Source organism: Drosophila busckii, chromosome X (genome assembly GCF_011750605.1).
Source record: "Drosophila busckii strain San Diego stock center, stock number 13000-0081.31 chromosome X, ASM1175060v1, whole genome shotgun sequence".
Lineage (NCBI taxonomy): Eukaryota > Metazoa > Arthropoda > Insecta > Diptera > Drosophilidae > Drosophila > Drosophila busckii.
This window is the reverse complement of record NC_046608.1, coordinates 2,973,543-2,993,216: the sequence shown is the minus strand read 5'-3', so window position 1 is coordinate 2,993,216 and position 19,674 is coordinate 2,973,543. Positions and strand designations below refer to the sequence as shown.

The following is a 19,674-nucleotide window of genomic DNA, read 5'->3' as shown; positions in this document are numbered from 1 at the left end:
TTAAGCCAATGAATTTTATTTAAATAACTAACAAATTCATTTGACTTAATAATTAAATAGCTTCAAATATTAAGCACAAATTAATTTGTTGCTACACAATTATTTATAAATAAAATGCTTAGTGTATAGCTAAGCATATTTTACTTTAGGATACGATTTTCATTAAAGCTAAAGCTGCTTAATTTACTAATTTTAAGCTATGTGCTAGTTAAACTAGTTGCACATTAAACTGCACCAAGCGTAACTAGCTGAACTAAATGATATTTTAACTGCTGTCGACTATTTATTTACAGCTTAAGCTGAACTTGAACTTTAAGCTTAAAGAAAGCACAAGCTAAGCAATTTCCTTTTAAAGTTGACTGCTAATTTGTTAGCTAGTCGCACATTTTTGTATGTTCATGTCAATTCTTTTGCTTTATGCTCAATTGCATAGCAGCAGGCTTAAGCTCTAAAGCTCAACGCTGCTTTGTTTGCTGTCCATGCTGCTGCCTCTGATGCTGCCTCTGCTGCAAACTCGCCACACGGCTGCGTCAGCTATGCAGTGATTTTGTTATTTTTGTACAAATTTATGAGCTGCTATGAGAGCCACATGCAAACACACACACACACACACACACACACACAGACATAGTCATAGACATGTGGCAGGCAGTTTACATATTTGTGCAAAGTTTTATGTAACTTGGCTGTGAAAGATTTTTGGCCAGCAGTGAGTTTCCGAGCAGCAGCAGCCGAAAAAAAAAAAAAAAAACTTAGCATGTTAAGTGTAAAACCTACAAGCGCTTTATGCCCCAAACTGTGTGTGTGTGTGTGTGTGTGTGTGACACTGAGGTGTGTGTATTTGTCAAATGTGCACTCATCTTGCTGAAAAATTGAAGTATATGCATGACTGCTTCACTGCCTGTCTAAGAAAACACAGACAGCGCGTCAGAGTATGTGTGTGTGTCTCTCTCTGTGTGTGTGTGTGCGAATCCTTTTAGTGTCTTTGCAGATTTTCTAAGATTTCCGGTCACTTCACTAATGAGTTTTACACATAGAAAAATTTGTTGACCTAACGCCTGCACAAACACAGATCAAAATCCAATGCACACACACACACACACACACACACACACACACACACACATAGAGCTACACATACATAGCAACATGCTTAATTTAATTTCATTTTACATGTGCACACTACAAATTGCCATTGAGTCTTTGTCTTTGTTTGGCTTTGCTCGCCTTTTGTTTGCTCTTCGCTCGCTCTTACTCTCTCTTACGCTCTGCCGCTTATCATTTGTGCATATCTCTAATTACATGTGTGTGTGTTTGTGTGTGTGTTTGTGTGTGTGTTTGCTTATTGAAGGCCAAAAACTTTTGCTCTACGCACTTGCAAAAGTTTACGGCAGTTAAGTGCTTAATTTACGTTCTTCTAATTCATTTACGTGTGCAACGCCCCCAAGACTTTAACACTTGCATAAGTGGCTAGGAAATTGCTCTGCACCAAATTGTTGTTAACCATTCCTGGCCGCCCCTCGAGCCGAGCAAAATGTAAGCCGAGCAACAAACTCAACGCTTGAGCATTGCGCTTGCTGCTTTAATTTCCTTTTTGGATGCTCTTTATTTGTTAATATAGTTAGAGTAATTATGCGATATCTTAGGCTAGATGTTAACAAAAATTTGGAAGTTAATTATCGAAAAAGTATATAGCAACCAAAATTAATTATATAGTGTTATATTAGCCTGCTTGCTTTAAATGCAGCACAAACTAAGTGAAAAAACTAAAGAAAAAAGTTTCAAATTGAAATCATAGTGAGCTTTGTTTGTTTGTAAATTTTTTAAGAATTTAACAGAATTATATAAAAAAATATATAAATAAATAATGTTGCGACTTGAGTATTAATTTGTCAGTATATATTTAATATATATGCTTGCAATAAATATTAAATAATAATAATATAAGCAGCCAATCCGAATTGACGCCTGATTAAAGCAATAAATTCCAATAATTATATTATAAAATTAAAAATAATTATTCTGAGCATAAAAGAATTTTGTTTTATACTCGAATCTAAATTGCAATAATTATTTATTTACTTATTATACATTTATATATACTAGCTGATTAAATTGACAACAAAAATTGAGAGATTGAAAGCAAGGAAGTTCAAATTAAATTTGGATTGAAATGTTTAATTTTTATGACAAATTTAAATATTTAGCTAGAGAGTACAAGAGGCAGCACCAATGGCTAGCTTAACAATTATTTTGTACATTTTATTTAACATTTTTTAAGCTTGCAGCTTAAGTTAACGATGTTAATAATCAATTAAATAATCATTTGAATTATTTGAATATGGTTTTAAAGCGTTTGAATGCAAGATTTGCCAATCGAACATGCACACGAGCCCCAAATTACGTTAAGCACTGCGCTTTGCTACAAATTTTTATTTTGGCGGCGGCGGCGCCACGCTGCGTATGAGTAATTCAGCGATAACTCGCATGGCACGTGGTAAATGGCCAAGTTGCGTGCAGTTGAGCTGAATGAACAGACAGCTAGAGCGAGAGAGTGAGAGAGAGAAAGAGAGAGAGCGAGAGAGAGCAAACATATTGTTTTGAGTTATTTAGCCAAGCGAGCGCTAACGAATAACGTCTAACATATTACGTATACGTACGTGTGAATATTTATGCATAAATATTCAACTAGCGCAACATATCGAAAATATCTCTCTCTCTCTATATATATATAGATAGATGTGTATGCGCTGCAAATAAATAATAATTTATTGCTTGCATTTACAGAATTTTGTGGCCGGCTGTGTGTAAATTTTTCGCTCTGGCGCAGCAACAACAACAACATGGTGTTGGGCATTTGCATAAATCTTAACGGCAACAGCCACATTTAATTACAAAAGTTTAGCCCAAAAACTGTCGAGGACTCTAAGGACTGTGGCAGGTTTTTTGTGCAGTTTACAGTTTGGCGCAGTTTACAGTTATGTATTTTTTTTTTGTTTAGTTTTAGTTTTTAGTTGAGCTACTACGTGCCACAGCAATTGTAACTAACACACAGACACGCACACACACACACACAGAAAAATCAGCGACATTTTTACTGCAGTGTGAGTGTGCCACGCCCCTTTAGACCATTTTCGAGCTTAAAGTCATAGCGTAGTTTTTTTTATCGGCTGCCAAATGGCCAACACTTGTTCATTTTGTGCCACGCCCCCCAAAAATTTCAAAACTACTTGACCAGCCAGTGCAACAACAGCAACAACAACATTTAACACTGGCCATAACTATTTTTAGCAGCTGCCAAATGAGCAAAAGCCAAAGTGTCAATGCCATCAAAAGCGCCTTTTGCAGCTTTTGGCTTTTTGGCATTGCAGCCACATTAGCCAACGGCTAAGCCATTTGCAACAGATTGCGCCAATAGCTCTATGATTAGCTTTAACTTATATTTTATTAACTGCCAAGGCGCTGAGTTTTTAGTTAGCTTAGCAAATTTACTTAAAATAGAACATAAAGTATTTCCATAATAAGTGAGGCTTGAAGATTTATTTATGCGATTCCAAGCATCCAAAATTAAATAATTATTTATTCAATTTTATTTAAAATTGTTGTGCCGCTTATTACAAATTACAAAAATGAAGTAAGTTGTGTTAGCAAAAATTTATAATTTTAATTGCGCCTAAAATATTTATATATTTTTTTTAAAATTGCTATATAAGTTATAAGCTAAAATTAAAGGTTTATTTATTGCTTGTTATTATAATGATTTATTTAATTTTGTTTAAAATTGTTGTGCTGCTTATTTAAAAAAAAAAGTAAAGTATAAAATAGTTTGAGATTTTCAAATATTTTTAAATATTAGTTTACAGCTTATATTTCAGTCTGCTCAAAATTTAGTTAATGCAAACTATAGCAACTTTTTGTTTATATTTATACATCAAATATTTATTAGCAAACAATTGAGTTAAATAGTTGCAAGAATAAACTAAAACATAACTCTGCATGTTATTGCATGTGCAACAATTGTTTGGCCCAGACTTTTAGCTTTATGTATAATAATAAAGTATGCTATAATGGCTGCAATAAGTATGCGCTCATTAGTGTATAGAATAGAATAGCGCAACTCTAGCTAGCAAATTTATTTTAATGTTAAGTCGCAAAATTGTCTTAATTAGCTTTAATTTAATTTAATAATAAAACAATTAAAGGCTTAAACAATTAGAAGTAAGTAAATTTATTGAGTAGCAACAATTGCTGCTGTTAATTTGAAACAATTGAAGCTGTCGACAGTTCAAATTTTGCTAAATTGTAAAACTTTTGAAAACAAAACGATAAATTTGTCAATGGGGCGCGAATGAAATTTTTTATGCAATTTGTTTTGCTTAATTTGTGTGTGTGTGTGTGTGCGCGCGCGTTATATAGGCGTCAACTTTTGGGCGCCACTGTGAGCGCAAGTTATGAGTCGCAGTCAAGTGACAAGCGATTTGTTATTGTTGGCTCCACACTGCCTGTGATTTGTGCATTTCAGTATCAATTTAGGAATGCGGCAAGCACGCTGAGCTCGACTCTCGACTTGCAGCTTGAGTGGCAAACACAGAGAGAGAGAGAGAGAGAGAGTGCGAGCGAGTGAGCGCGCATTATCGTATTTCCGCTTGTACTTTATTATATTCGCTTTGGGTTTTTGCCTGTCGATTTTTGCGTTGCGCAGCTGCTTTTTCCATTTTGTTGTTGTGGTTGTTGTTGCTGCTTTTTTTTTGTTGGCCTGGCTTGTTTGTTGGTTTTGTGGGTCACAAACACAAATCAAAAGCAATGCAACGCGCTTCTGCCTTGCCTTGCGCTGAGTTGTATCATATTTCACTTGGGCATTGTCGGTACATGTCCCCAATCTGCCCCAGACTCAAACACAACCCACCACCCAAACCACCACCCAACAGCCCCATCAGCAGCTGCCGCTGCAGCTGAAGCAGGAAGCGGCATTCTGACGCTGACTTTGGTCGCTTGCTTGGCAATAAAATGCATAAAAATCAACAAAACAACAAACTTTAAATACAAATACTTTCTTTTTGCTACTTTCTCGCTCGCTCGCTTGCTCGCTCTCTCTTTGCTTTTGTTTATTTATTTATTACAATTTAGTTTGGTCTGCAGTTTTGCAGTTTCTTGCACTAAGATCAAAGCTCAAAGCTTTGCTTAGTCTGTGGCGAATTTATAGCGTGTGAATTAATGCAGGCTTTAAATTAATAAGATTAACAATTGGCTTAACTCGCTGCATGCTAAAACTTCAAAAATTGTAGCCGACTTGAGCCAAAACAATTGCAAAATATAAGTTCCAATCTATAAGTTCTAAAAACAAAAACATAATTTTAAATAATTTTTAATTTAATTTTAAATATTTTTTGTAATCCTTTTCTTTTATCGTCGACTGTCTATAGTTGACATTAAATGAATAATAAACATTTATTTTCAATTGTAGCTTAGCATTAATTCTATATAACAATAATGTAGCCAAAGCAGAACTGAAGCCTTTAGGCTGTTATTATGAATATTATTAAATTAATATTCAAATAAAAAGGCTTAAACTACGAAAGTTCAATTAATAGCTCAATGAATTGCTTTTAATTCGAACATTGTCTGAGCTTTGATCAGCTGCTAGTTCCACTAAATGTTTTAATTCTTGCCTTAAGGCTTGAGCTTGAGCTTAGTTTATAATAAGCTAGAGCAATTAGCTGTATACAGTCGCTGGGCTTAGCTTTAATACTTAAGCTGCTCAATAAATAATTTAATAGAAATTCAAATTCAATTATTGATTTATTCGACTTGGCTCAAACTATTTATTGGGCGCTTAGTTTAACATTAATGTAAGATTTATTGTGTATATGAAATCATAAAATTATAAGTAACGTGTATTTAAAACTTGTACTTTGTATATTCAATATGTAAACTTAAACAACTTTGGTTGACTCTAAATTAACAACTTAATAACTTTAAACAACTTCACGGCTTGCACTTTCAGTCAAGAGTGATAATGCGCTTTGGATCTTAGGGGTGGTCAGTTAGTCGATAGTTGTAGGGCTGTCACCCTGCGTCAGTGATTCAGTGTTGCTCTACTAGATTAATGTTGCTATTTGATATTTTGAATTCAAGTAATTTTACAAATGTAACTAGTTCTTGTCAAACTGTTTTCTTTATCGCTATGCTTTATATTAAACAACAGTTAAATAAACATTGTTGCAACGATGTTGCGGCAACGCTTTAAGCCAACAGCATCGTTTTGGCCACAAGCTTGCGTAAAATCTAATAATAATACGCTTGGGATATGCATTTGTTGTTGTTGTGGCTACTGTAATTTAAATGTAAACAATGCAAAACGGCAGCGATAACGAGCCCCCAGGGCTGGGCATTGCACATTTATTAAAGTATTGCGGTTAAATGTGCGTTTGTTTATTTGCTTTTTACATAGTTTTTATTGTTGCACGCAGTGAGCTTATTAATTAACAAACATAATAGTAATTATTGCATGAATTATGACACTTACCTTGAATCAATGCGCTGAACAAGCGACGTTTGCCATACGCCATGTTGGCCTGAAGTTTGACTTAATGACTTTTTGATTTGATGCCGCACATTAATTTTATTTTTAAATTCAATCTCAATTTATTTCACAACGTGCTCAGAGCTTTGGACTATACTTTTTATACTTTTTTTTTTTGAATTTTGTGGTGGATTTCTGTTTATCTTATCGCAAATAAACAGTTGGGCTTAGTTTGCAGCAAACGTTGGCAGCGCTAAATATTAAATTGCGCTTAAAGGCGCTGCAAACTGCAAAATAACAGCAAGCTTAACTTTTAATTAAACACACACACACACACACGCACAGAAAAGAGCGAGAGAGCGAGACAGCAAGAGGCGAACTGTGTTTTGGGGGCACTTGAACAAGCTCGCTACAGTTATTATCATTATTAATTAATGCAATGCACACACACACACACACACACACACACACACACAGACAGCGGTTCAAACACATTCATACATACAGTGGCTGCTAAAAGTTTGTGCACGCAAGTTAAATAGTTGGCAATTGAAAAACGCTCAGCAAACTTTGCTGGGCGCGCTTAGATTCAACTGGCAAACAGTGCGTCTAAATAGTATGCGCACAGCACAGCAATATGCTATTAATGCAATTGCTAAAAATTCAAGCGACACTGCGTATACGCAATATGAAAGGGGAGCGGCGCGTGAAATTGAAAGCTGAGCGAATGAAAAGTGAAAGCGAATTACAGCTACACCTGCAGACGAATCAAAAGCGAAAAGCATAATAAATTAAAACAACAGCGATAATCGTAGAAAAAACAACAGAGCGAGCGCCTGAGAGACAAAAATGCTGAAAACAGCGCTGAATAAATTCAAACACACACACACACACACACACACACATATATATATATATATATATATATATATATAGCTAGCTATATACATGCATGAATTCTTTGGCAATTTATTATTAGAAGTAAAGCAGGCAAAGCAAAAGAAAAGAAACGCAGACGTCGAGGCCGCCAAAGCGAGCGAGCGAGCGAGCGATAGAGACTGAGCGCGCGCGAGTAATTGAGAGACAGAGACAGCGCGCGCCTAGTCTGCTAGTTGTTGCAACAAACGGGCGCAGGGCCAGGTCAACAAAATATGTGTAGCTTGTAGTTTGTCGCCAGCAGCAGCAACAACAACAACAACAACAACAACAACAACAACAACAACAACAACAACAACAACAACAAAAGCAAGAACAATAGCTGGCATGCGCTCATAAAAAGCAAAAATATTCGCCAAACTTGTTCTTCTTATTATTATTATTATTTTAAAGCAACCCTAATGTTGTTGTTGTTGCTGTTGTTGTTGCAGTCTAGTTGGAATGCCGAGACATAGACATAGACAATTGCATGAGCAGTGGCACGGACGGGGGACGGGGGGCTGGGCGCAGACACGCGCAACATATGCTCGAGTCGCTTGAAACAGCTTTTGGCGTCGCTTATAGCCTAGTCAATATTTCATTTGGCACTTGAGCCAAATACTTTTCGTTTAGCTGCCACAACACACACACACACACACAAAAGCGAACAGGCGAACGAGCGAAGGTTGCCCCAACTACAGCCGATGATAGTCCACATGTGATTTGAATTAACATCAACAACAGCAGCAGCAGCAGCAGCAGCGCCAGTGTTGCCACACTAGCGTATTTCCGGTTAGTTAAGATAAACAAAAGCTGTTGTTAAATTGAGTTAAAATCTGGAAAATAGTCAACGCTTCTTTTTTTTATGCTCAAATATATAATTTTTCAACAAATTTTCAAAACAAATTTCACAAATACATAGAGCGCAACCTTTTTGTATTTTTTTGTCATCAAAACGAATTTTCAGAATTCAGTAAAAGGCATAAAAGCTCAATTTCCAACGGAAGTTTTTAAATAAAACAAGTGAAAAAAATACAAACACATTTTAAAAATCTCGCTCTCTTCACAAATTTTACCCGCAGCTGAACTTTGAAAACAGTCAGATTTGACGGGAAAAAAGCGAAATTGGCAAACAGCGCTTGAAATTAAAAAACAAATTTAAAAATTAAACAAATCAGCGCACAGCATTTTTATTTAGCATCTAGCTTAAAACTTCTCTGTGCGGAGAATTTTTAATCTTATGACTGCTCTAAAATCATTCGATTCCTGTTAATTTATTATATTATTGTTTCTATTAATTCTAAAAAACAAACTTGGAGCATTTGATTTTTGACTTTTAGGCAAATAACAGCCAAAAGTAAAAGTTGTGAATTTGAATTTTGTGTGCAACGCGCGCAAACAAATTTATAAAATAGTCAATGAAAGTTTTAAATTGAAAATAAAACAAGTGCGCAGCATTGGTTTTTAATCAAATAAATAAAATAAAATTAAACAATATTTATTTCAAGTTGCTTGAGCTTAACATTTTTTTATCAGCACTTTTTTTCATCGAATTGAAGCTGCTTATAGTTTGAATAATTAGTAACAGTAAAACTAAGTTCTTTAATATCCTTAAAACATTTACTAAGTTGCAAATTAGAGCTAATGCCTAACAAATTTGAATCTATTTGAATTTATGTTATGCCTATGGTAATAATTTGCATGGCGTATGCGTAATTTTTTGCCACTTCCTTGCTGTCAATCGATTTGCTGCTTTACTTTCCCACAAAGCTGTTAATCATTTAAGCAGTCTTCGAATGCAACAAGTTGCAACAAGCCTTGCAGCCTTGCAACATAATTTTTTAATAATTATTACTGTACACAAAAGAAAAATAAAGACTGCAACTGATTTTACAATTTGCTGTCTGCCTTTGTGTCTGCATTTCAATTCATGGGGCTGCCTGCCTCATTATCAAGACTGTTGCCCACGGCAAATAAGCGACTATATATATATATATATGTATATATGTGTGTGTGTGTGTGTGTGTGTGTTGCTTGCTTTTGTGTGTGGCACTGACCGGTAAAAAAGCAGAGCAATAAAAAATCATAAGAAGAATTATGCTTTTGCTTTTGCTGTTGTCAGTCGAATGGCAAACCAAAATTTCATTTCCATAAAGCACGAAAAAAAGGCACAAAATCAACGCAGACAAACGGACCGAAGAGAGACGCACGGACGTGCAGACGGACGGACAGCAAAAATTCAAAAGCTTTCACTTTTTAGCATTTTCCTATGCTTTAGCTGCTTTTCTTATTATTTTGCTTTTGCATAATAATGAAATTAAATTGCCACACACACACACACACACACACACATGCAGGCGCATAAAAAATTAACATGTTTCTGTCTTTGTGTGCGTGCAATTCTTTTTTTTTGCAGCAGCAGCGGTTTACATTTCAGCGCCTGTAGTTACAACAGTGCGTATGCTTAATATGTGCCAAAGGCAAATTAAAGCTACAGCGTCTTGGATTAAGCCCAACACACACACACACACACACACAGACATACAAATTGTTTCAATTTCGCTTGATGTAGGTCAAGCATTTTGCATAAATAGCTTGGGCCAATTTCTCTTGCTGCAGCCAAATTAAATTACAAGCAAAAAATAAACTATATATATATATATATATATATATATATATATAGAGGCAATTGGCAAAAACAGTTTGCTGAAGCGTAAAAACTTCCGGTGGTCAGCTTGTGCTTCCAAAAAAAATAAAATTAAATATAAGAAGTCGCCAACGCAATTTGCAACTGGCAGCAAGTTTAATATTAATTAAAATTAAATAAAAATTGCTGCACTTGTATTAAAGATCAGCAGCTTACAGCTTAGCAGCCAGCACACACATACTATATATAGCTATATATAATAATAATAATTTATGAATTATGCTATGCTTAAGCTTTTTATGCTGCTGCTGAGTTCTGAGTGCTGAGTGCTGGGGCCACAAGGATGGAAGCGTTGTGTATATCGAGCGCTGGGCCATATAGTGCGTGTCAGCCTTGAGCCACATACGTTAGCCATAGACAGTGTGCAAGCGAGACAGCGTGTGCGTGTGAGAGAGAGAGAGAGAGAGAGAGACAAATTGTCTGATAGACAGGCAGACACAAAAAGAAACCAAATTGAACACGTTCATAATGCAAACTTTAGCCAAAGCGACCAAAGAGCATAGAGAATAATTTCGGCTACAGCGGCTACAAACAGCGCAGAGCACAGTCGACAGGCTGAGACGCTGTAGCAAAGCAAATGAAGCACAAAACGTTAAATAGATTCGTATAAATTTTTTTGCTTTGCCAAATTTTAGAACTAGTTAGAGCTTAGAGCTTAGCTAGAATTTTGAATAGATTTTTATTTCTTTGCCAAATTGTAAAACTCAATAAATAGAGCTTAGGGCTTAGCGAGATATATGTGAATAGATTTTTTTGCTTTGCCAAATTGTAGAGCTCGATAAATAGAGCTTAGATCTTAGTGAAATAGATTTGTATTAATATTTTTGCAAATTGTTGATCTAAATAAATATCTGAGATAGATAGAGCTTAGATCTTAATGAGAATCTTTAATAGAATTAAATAGATTTTTTTTCCTTTACCATATTAATTCATTAAAAAGTTACTTATTATATTATTTTTTTGTATCATTTTTTGTATATTTATTGTAAATAAATAAATAAGCTGCGTTTAGATTAGATCTTAGTGAAATAAATTTGAATAAACTTTTTTCCTTTGCCAAATTGTTGATCTAAATAAATATGTAGAGAATCTTTAAGAGATTTAAATAGATTTGTTTGCTCTGCCATATTAATTCATTAAAAAGTAGCTTATTTTTTATTATTTTCTTTGCTTAATAATTAAGCTTTTGAATTAATAAATAGGCAGCGTTTAGCATTAATAAAAAGACTGCTTAATGGTAATAAATTCATTGCTAAGTTTGCAGCTTATGCTGAGTTTGAAGAGTCGCTAAATGAAATATTGAATGTTGTAACAAACTATTAGACCGCTATTTAAGCCGCTGCAAAGCGTTTCAAAAGAAAGAGAAAGAATGTTGCGTATGTGTTGTAAGACTGCAGGCAAAACCTTCATCAAAGTTGTCTTTATCAATTTGTTGTTGTTGTTGTAATTGTGCAGTTGTTGTTGTTGCAAACTGCTTTAAAGCAACAACAACAGCAATATGTTGTCTCCATATGTATTTTTGTCATAATCCCTGCTTTTTTTTCTAGACACAGCTGCGCTTCCAATGCGAATGCGAATGCGAATCCTTAAGTCAACAGCAAGTCAAAAGCAAGAAAATAAAAAAAACAGGGCAAGATGAATTGAGAGTAAGCAGCAGCAGCAGCTGATGAGAGTGAAATTGCTTTGACAACAGTATGTGTATATGTGTGCGTGTGTGTGTGTGTTAGCAATAACTAAACGTTGATGGCTGCTGTTTAATTCTTAGCTACCCCACATTGTTTTTGTTGTATTTATTAATGAATTTTTATGCGCTGTGGGCGTTTCTTTCAATTTCTATATATTATATTTTCAGCTCTAGCGCTGCTGCTGCTGCTGCTGGTGCTGGTGCTGCTTCTTCTTCTTGTTGTCTTGGCTGCTGCGTGTGCTTTTTTTACTTTTGGGTCATGTCTATGGCTAAAAATATGTCTGCCAATTCGCTAAGTGGCTCGAAATTTTGTTCCAAAAAAAAAAAATAAAACAAATATATGTACATAGAGTACAGTATTGCCTGCCTAAGTGACATGATTGATTGCACACCAACACACACACACACACACACATAGTCATAAGCTTTTGTTGTACTTAGCGCTGTTTTGCCGCTGCTAATTACAATTCGTAATTGCCTTGCACTGCTTATTGTTGTTGTTATTGTTGTTGTTGTTGTTGCTGCTGCTGCTGACGTCTCAAACATGTGCGCAAGATTTCAAAATTTCTTTTTGCTTTCCTTTTATTTTGGCGCGCTATGCAATTTAATTGCCGGCTACTCACACACACACACACACACACGCACACACAGTCACTTGTTAAACAAAACAAAATGCAAAAAAAAAAGTGTGTAAATATTTAAATTTAGTTTAGTTGTTGCTTACTTCAATCGATTTGCGCGTTTCGAAATATTTCAAAAATGTATTTTTAAAGCACGCAGCGTTATTTTGAATTCACACACACTCTCAGAGACACACACACACACACACACACACAGAGAGCGACACACGCGTAGACGCGCGTGCTTGTGCCGTTTTGCTGGCCCGCGTTGCCTGCCGCGTTCACGTTAAATGCGCTCCGCTCTGCTTCGCTTTGCTGCCGTCCGTGCACGTGCAATAGCAATGAATGAATGAAAATCTAAGCCAAAGCATCCAATTTACTCAAAGAGTAAAAACGGTTCAATCGTCTGGCCCGCGCCGAGCCGAGCCGAGCACAGCCGAGCGCTGCGCACGAGTGTCGAACGAATTCCACGAGCATTGAGCATGCTCTCGATTACACTCAGTCCGCAGCAGCCAAGCACAGTGGGCCAACTAGCTCAAATATGCCACATAAATTTAATGTAAATCAAAGACTTGTACAAAAATTAAGCATACGCATTGTTGTCATAAGCATAAGTCAATTATAATATTGCATTTAAGCTAAGCATTGGCAACATTGCATATACATAATCTATTCATTTCAGTGTAACTTAAATTTCAAACTGGCAGCAAGTACAATACAAATTATTTCATTTATTTTGCTCTAACTATTGCAGCAATTTGTCAATTATTTATGACTTAGCTTAATTGTTTAAATATTATGTTGCAAGCAGCTAGCAAATTTATTAACTTGCTATGCGTTTGCTTTTAATTCTTTTAAAAAAAACAAGTGGACAGGTTAAAGTGGGCGCCACCCACATTTAAATACACTTTGACTAGGGTATCGCAGCAAACACACGCATGCTATCACAAACACATACACACCAAAACAGCTAACGCGTCACCGCTCGTTTTCGCTGTAGCGTCAGCAGGGACGCCGCCGCTGCGTCGGCAAAGCACGTTTGTATGGCACGTGCAGCACGTGCACCCCGCTGTCTATATTGAAAATTGAAATGTAAGTAAGTTATTTACTCGATCGTTCTTTTACAATCGGTCGAAACATGACTAGGCAATTTTGTGATTTATTTCAGAATTTTTAATTGAAATTTACTTGCTATATATTTTTTTTTCGATTTGCGGGGAGGGGGAGGAAATGAAAAAAAATAAAATAAAGCGTGTAGAACTTAATGCTTAAATACCAATTTGGGTTGCTCTCAGCTCTTATAGTTGCTGAGCAACAGATTGCTCAAACATTCAGACGGAACAGAGAGGGACAGACGGACAGACGGACATGGCTATATCGACTCAGCTCGTCGAGCTGATCAGGAATATATATACTTTATGGGGTCTGTCACGCCTCCTTCTCCCTGTTATATACATTTGAGCAACTTCATAATACCCTCTTTCCATTTTTTACAAAAATGTCAAAGTGTATAATTATAGGCAGCATTTTGTTTTGCGCTTTTGAATTATAAGCAACAATAAGCTTAAATTTAATATTCTTTTGCATATTTATTTTTATTTAATTGCCAAAGTGCACTTAAAGCTTAGAACTTAAGAACTGGTTTATTAACCAAAATATTTAAAACAGTCAGCAGTATTTGCATTTTAAAGAAATGTTAGTTAAGTTCGACATTTCTTGAATTTCTAATATACATATTTTTTATTTATATAATTTAACTGCTTTAAATTTAAATGTTCTTAGTCATAAACACAATTGCAATAAGCTTTTATTTATATACAAAACTATAATTACTTAAGCTTAACAAATTGAAAAACGAAAACTTAATTTTTTTTTAAATTTAAATTTAATTTTTTGAAATTATTAGCACAAAAATTTGCCTACGTCGCCCACTGTGCAAGCGACGCCTGCTGACAATGCGGTGTGAGTGAGTTTCTATTATTTTGCTTTTGCTACTTGTACTTGGCCAGCATCTTGAGTGTTAATGTGTGTGTGTGTGTGTGTGTGTGTATGAAGCCTTTTTGCTCATTTCCGTTTGGCGTGCGTAGGACTTCCGCTTGCTGGCTGCCAAGGAAGTTGTTACGACAAGCATGGCGAAGGCGAAGGCGAAGGCGAAGGCGTAGGCGGGAGCGCGAGGACGATGCGCGCTTGAGGACGCGGACAGATGTCGCGTCTTGTCAAAGGCGGCTGCAGTGCAAATATAAATAAACTGCCAAATAGTTGATCTGTAATAAGTCCAAGACAAAGAACTCAACAAGTGCCAAAGCGTGAGTTCGATATTGCATTTTATGATAAACTTGCAGTCGCAAGTGAAACAAAGCTCAGCTTAGGGTCAAGACAGTTGGCCGGGTGTGCTTTTGGTAGCTTTGGGCGATAGCGAGGAGTGTGTAGTGTTGACTTTAGTTGCTGCTGGGCTGTTGTTGTTTGTTTGCTTGTTTGTGTTTTCAATCCCTGTGTCTATGTCTATGTCTGTCTGTGTGTGTGTATTTTATCTTTAAGTGTGATTAGTGACAACAATAACATTGATAATTACAACAACAAGTGAAGCAGCGACTTCATTAAGCCAACAACTAGCAAAGCAACGTTTGTAATTATCAACAATTCACACACACACATATGTTTTAAACTGTGTGTGTGTGTGTGTGTGTTGCTGCTGCATTTGCTATCAATTGTATCGCATTCATAAATTCAACTCTCGACTGCAAATTGTTGGCCATTATTGTTATAGTCTTAGCCATAACCACACAAGCTCAGTCCAAGGCTCGAACTGCTTATTGGCTGCAGTTGCTTAATCACTCGTCCTGCAAGGCTTTGCTCTTTTGCTGTTGCACTGCACTGAAGCCCAAAAGCTATCAAAGCATATTGAAATTTAGAATTGATTAATAAAATCTTGACCCAAGCCTGATCGGCTTAATTTTGCTTCTTGAAATTTTGCTAAGCTTTGCCACCGCATTGAAATCTAAGCTCAAAATTCTACTAAAATTTTAATTTTTTAATTATTAATTTGCAATACAATAGTGACTACTTATCAAAGTGCAGTGAAACTAATACGCTGAGCTTTGAATTGAAATTTAAAGCAGCAGCTAAAATAAATTCAATTTAAGTTAAAGTAGGCTCAACATTATGCCTTGAAAATAAGCTACATTTTTATGTGTAATTCAATAATATCAAAAATCGCAAGTGGCAACAGTGCGAATACTTAACAGTCGATAAATAAATCACTAACACAATTTAAATGTTTAATTTAGTTAGCATTTATTTTTAAGATGGTTAGAGATTTATTAGCTGCTGCGAGTTGCACTGCTGAGTTTAATTGTAGTGTGAGCAGCAAATGCTTAAACAAATTTATTAAATCGTTAATGCATTTTGATTATTTGTAATCAAAGCAACATTATTTTAATATTAGCTATGTGCAAAAAATCTTATAAAAATAATTCTAACTAAATGAAATAAATTTCTCGCTTTCGAAAATTGGCATGTGACTAAATTGGGCATAACTAATGTTAATTTGCCTACAAAGCTTTGGACAAGCGACGTGTGGTATAAACCAAAAATAACGGTCATTTATAATGCAGCTGCAATTTGCAAAATGCAATCAAAACTTTTAGCAAATCGTACACCAAATTATTGGGTAAGCCAATTTTTCTTTGTGCCGCTGCAATGGGCGACACGTGGTGGGGTAGGGTGGGGTGGGGTTGGGGTGGGCGGTAGCTTCAACTGTAACTGTTACACTATGTTTAATTAAAATTTGGGCAAAATGTCAAACAGCCACAACTAAAAATAATCAAACGAACGCTCACACACACACACACACACACACATGCATATTGTTTTATTAAGTAGTTTATATATTTACACAATTTATATAAACAACTATCTAAATGTCTTAGCTTAATGTTAGGCCAACGACAGCATTGAGTAATAATTTGTATTTCAAAGTTTTTATTTTTCGGTCTCTGTCAGCGCTCAATTCTCTACTTGTTTCAATGCAAAGCAAAGTTCAGCCCCGCAGCCGAATCCTGTGGAGTGCGCGCTAATGGGATCAAAACTACATTTTTGCCATCAAACGGTGCATGAGTCTTACAATGAGCTTACAAATGCCAGCCCAGCTGAAAACAAAGCTCACACAATATAAAATGCGCATAAAAAATAGCAGTTAAAATACACAGTCATGGCCATGGCCATCGCCTCCACCTCCACCACCGTCAGTATCACTATCAAGTTGCATATGCAACTCCATTGAGGCAGCAATGATAAAACAAATATTAACTCTATTATATTGTCAAATATTTTTATTGCCTTCCAAGATATTCATTTACATTGGTTAATAAATAATTTTATTTGATGTTGAGCTTGAGCTAAGTTACTTTATTTATTTAATTTATTATGCGTTCATAAAACTCTTTATTGCAATTGCTTTTGCTGCTCATACTTTAAAATTAGGCTCACAATAAGTCTGCAACTTTTATTATGTTGCCAGCAACTTGTTGCTAAGCAGCTGTTAATAAAATGTTGCTACAGCTAATTCCATATTTTAACGCTTGACCATTTAATATTATACTTACAATATTTATGCTTTCAATTTTTATATACAGTTAGTTACGAACTCCACCAATTGAAGCAACTGCGTCACATTTTGGAGACCTACGTGAGCTGTTATCCTGCATCCTGGGGAGCTACCGCAACATCAACTATCAGCAGCAACAGCGACAACACAAGCTGATTGTCCTGCTTTATTTGTATTACTATTAATTATAGTGTTCATTATTATTAATACCCAACAAAACTTAGGTTTGTTATGTTTAGTTTTAAGGCTTACCAGCAAAATTACATAAAATTATAAATAAAACCAATTGTATAATAAAATTAACTGCAACAAAAACAAGTTCGTAATTTTTTGTTTACATTTTTTAGCTCCTGCTCCTTCGTTCTCCTTCCGTTCTCCTTCGAATCTATCGAACTGCATACCAGGATACTCAGATTTTGACAAAAAAATTTCTTGAAAAAATTTGCAGGGGGTTAGTCGTAAGATATGGCCCAAAAACATAAAATGTCCTTTTTCTCGAGAGCTGTAAGAACTACAAGGATGTTCTTTAGTGTCCAGGTAGTGCTCATGGAGAGCTTTCAGAATATACCACTCAGAATATCCCACTCAAATTTTTTCAAGAAATTTTTTGTCAAAATCTGAGTATCCTGGTATGCAGTTCGATAGATTCGATGCCCAGGAACTCTAAAATGCATGACCCTTTTGGATCGAAAGGATAACGGAGGAGCAGAAGATAAACTACGAATTAATTTGGCGATACAAAATGTAAACAAAAAAGACTTAAGCAACAAACTTGCTCATAAATTTGTTTTGTCCAATCCTGGATATCCTGGTATGCAATTCGGTAGATTTGATGCCCAGGAGCTCGAAAACCCATCTCTTTTTTGCATTGAATGGATAATGGAAAAGGAAGAGCTATCTCTTTATATAGTAACATATTTATTAATCAAAATTCCAAATTTTGTAAAATTAATATTAATAAAATAATGCAGTATTGTATGTTCTTAATATTAACTAATCTTACATTGACAAATATTAATTAATTATAATACTATTCACTAATACATTAATTGAAAAACTTAAAACTTAACTATAAACTAAGAAGAGTTCAATAAGATGAAATGGTAAGCAAAATGTTGTTTAAAATTAAATAACTGATATAGTAATTAACTAATTCATTGACAAAATGTTGTTTAAAATGAACAGCTGTGCAATATAAATTATAGCTGAAAAACTTTATATACTAAACGATTTGGTATGAAAAGAACTTTTGTTCTTTGCTTATTAGCAATCAATTCAAAAAATAACTACGGCAATTAACAGATGAATAAATAAATCAAAAAAATAAATAACTAAACAGCTCTCGTTATTGTTGACTGATGATCCTTAGTCCAGACGACTACAGTGCCTTTCAAGGACGTAGACTGTAAGCAGCTGTCGAGTCCGTGGAGCTGGGCAGAGGCCAAAGCTGTTGCTCATGAACGTTGTGCACTGTGCTGTAAATAAAATGGAAATGTTTTTAAATGATTTTGTTTACAGATTAATATATTTCACATACTCTCTTGCAGTAGCTGAGCTCGTGACCTCAGCGCCAAGTGCGAAGCGCTCATAGAGGCGAATGGCGAATGTGCCGAGCAGCGACTAAGCAAACTCTGTTCGTTGCTTCAATTGCGAACGTTGGAGAGCAGCGTCCAAATGAGCGCCATACGCATCTTTGTTATATTGGCAAACGTTCATCTGTAAGCAATGCAAATTGAACATTATTATTCAAAATGTATTGAATTCTTTTTAAATAAAATACAATATTTCTGTTCATACAACCAGTATGCGATGCAGCTACTCCAGCTTATCGGGAAGATCAGTGTCAATTAAAAAATTACATTAGAAAATAAATAAATTGCTAATTACCAATGCTGCAGTGAATCAACGTCAATGGCATCAGCTGGATCAGTTCTGCCTAGAATATAAAGTAAGCTAATTAATTATTTCAAATAATAAACTTAATGCATTTTTGTTTAATATGTTTTTGTCATAGCTTTATGTTATAACTGAAACTTGAAATGAAAACAAACTTTTTTCTTAATAACAAATAACAAAAAATTGTACTTTTTCAAAATCCAAATTTGACAAGCCTTTGCCTTTGGTTTTGCCTTTGCGTTTGACTTTGGCTTTTCACTTGCCATTGCCAGCGACAACCGCAAGCCAATGCAAATAGTTTCTAAACCATTTTTGACAAACTGTCACTAACAGCAGCAGAATGCGAATGCGAACGCGAATGGGCATGGGAATGCGAATCCGTATCCGAATGCGTGCTCTATGTCCAGCTGGACACGGCTAACATTATTGTTATTGTCAGCCGCTGGAGACAACGAGCGAAATGAACAGGATAACCAAACAGGCAGCAAAAACAAACAATAATAATAATAAAAAAAAAAGTAAGTTGAAAAGAAAAATGAAAAATAAACCATTGGGAAAAATAAACAAAAAGCAACAACAACAAAAAAAAGTGAAAAGCAACGCGAAAATGTTGTGGACAATTTGTGGGATTTTTACAAAAGTGCGCACGTACATTTTATTGTTATTATTTATACAGACATGGGGGCCACAGTGCTGGCCATGCAGATAGAACGCCGCCAGGCG

At 35.4% G+C, this 19,674-nt stretch overlaps 1 protein-coding gene and 1 long non-coding RNA gene across 4 annotated transcripts in view; one reads left to right on the top strand and one right to left on the bottom strand.

The window, feature by feature from the left end:
* The window catches only part of LOC108606402 (neuropilin and tolloid-like protein 2), a 67,467-nt gene extending 60,818 nt beyond the window's left edge, over positions 1 to 6,649 (bottom strand). For all 3 annotated transcript variants that reach the window (XR_004458927.1, XM_033294538.1, XM_033294539.1), the window contains exon 1: positions 6,527 to 6,649. The gene's annotated coding sequence lies outside the window, so the exon portion shown is untranslated. The remainder of the gene's footprint in view (positions 1 to 6,526) is intronic.
* Positions 1 to 17,183, top strand: part of LOC108606410 — an 81,573-nt gene extending 64,390 nt beyond the window's left edge. Inside the window, exon 4 of the long non-coding RNA XR_001915450.1 lies at positions 17,084 to 17,183. This is a non-coding gene — a long non-coding RNA (uncharacterized LOC108606410). The remainder of the gene's footprint in view (positions 1 to 17,083) is intronic.
* Positions 17,184 to 19,674: the final 2,491 nt, after the last annotated feature.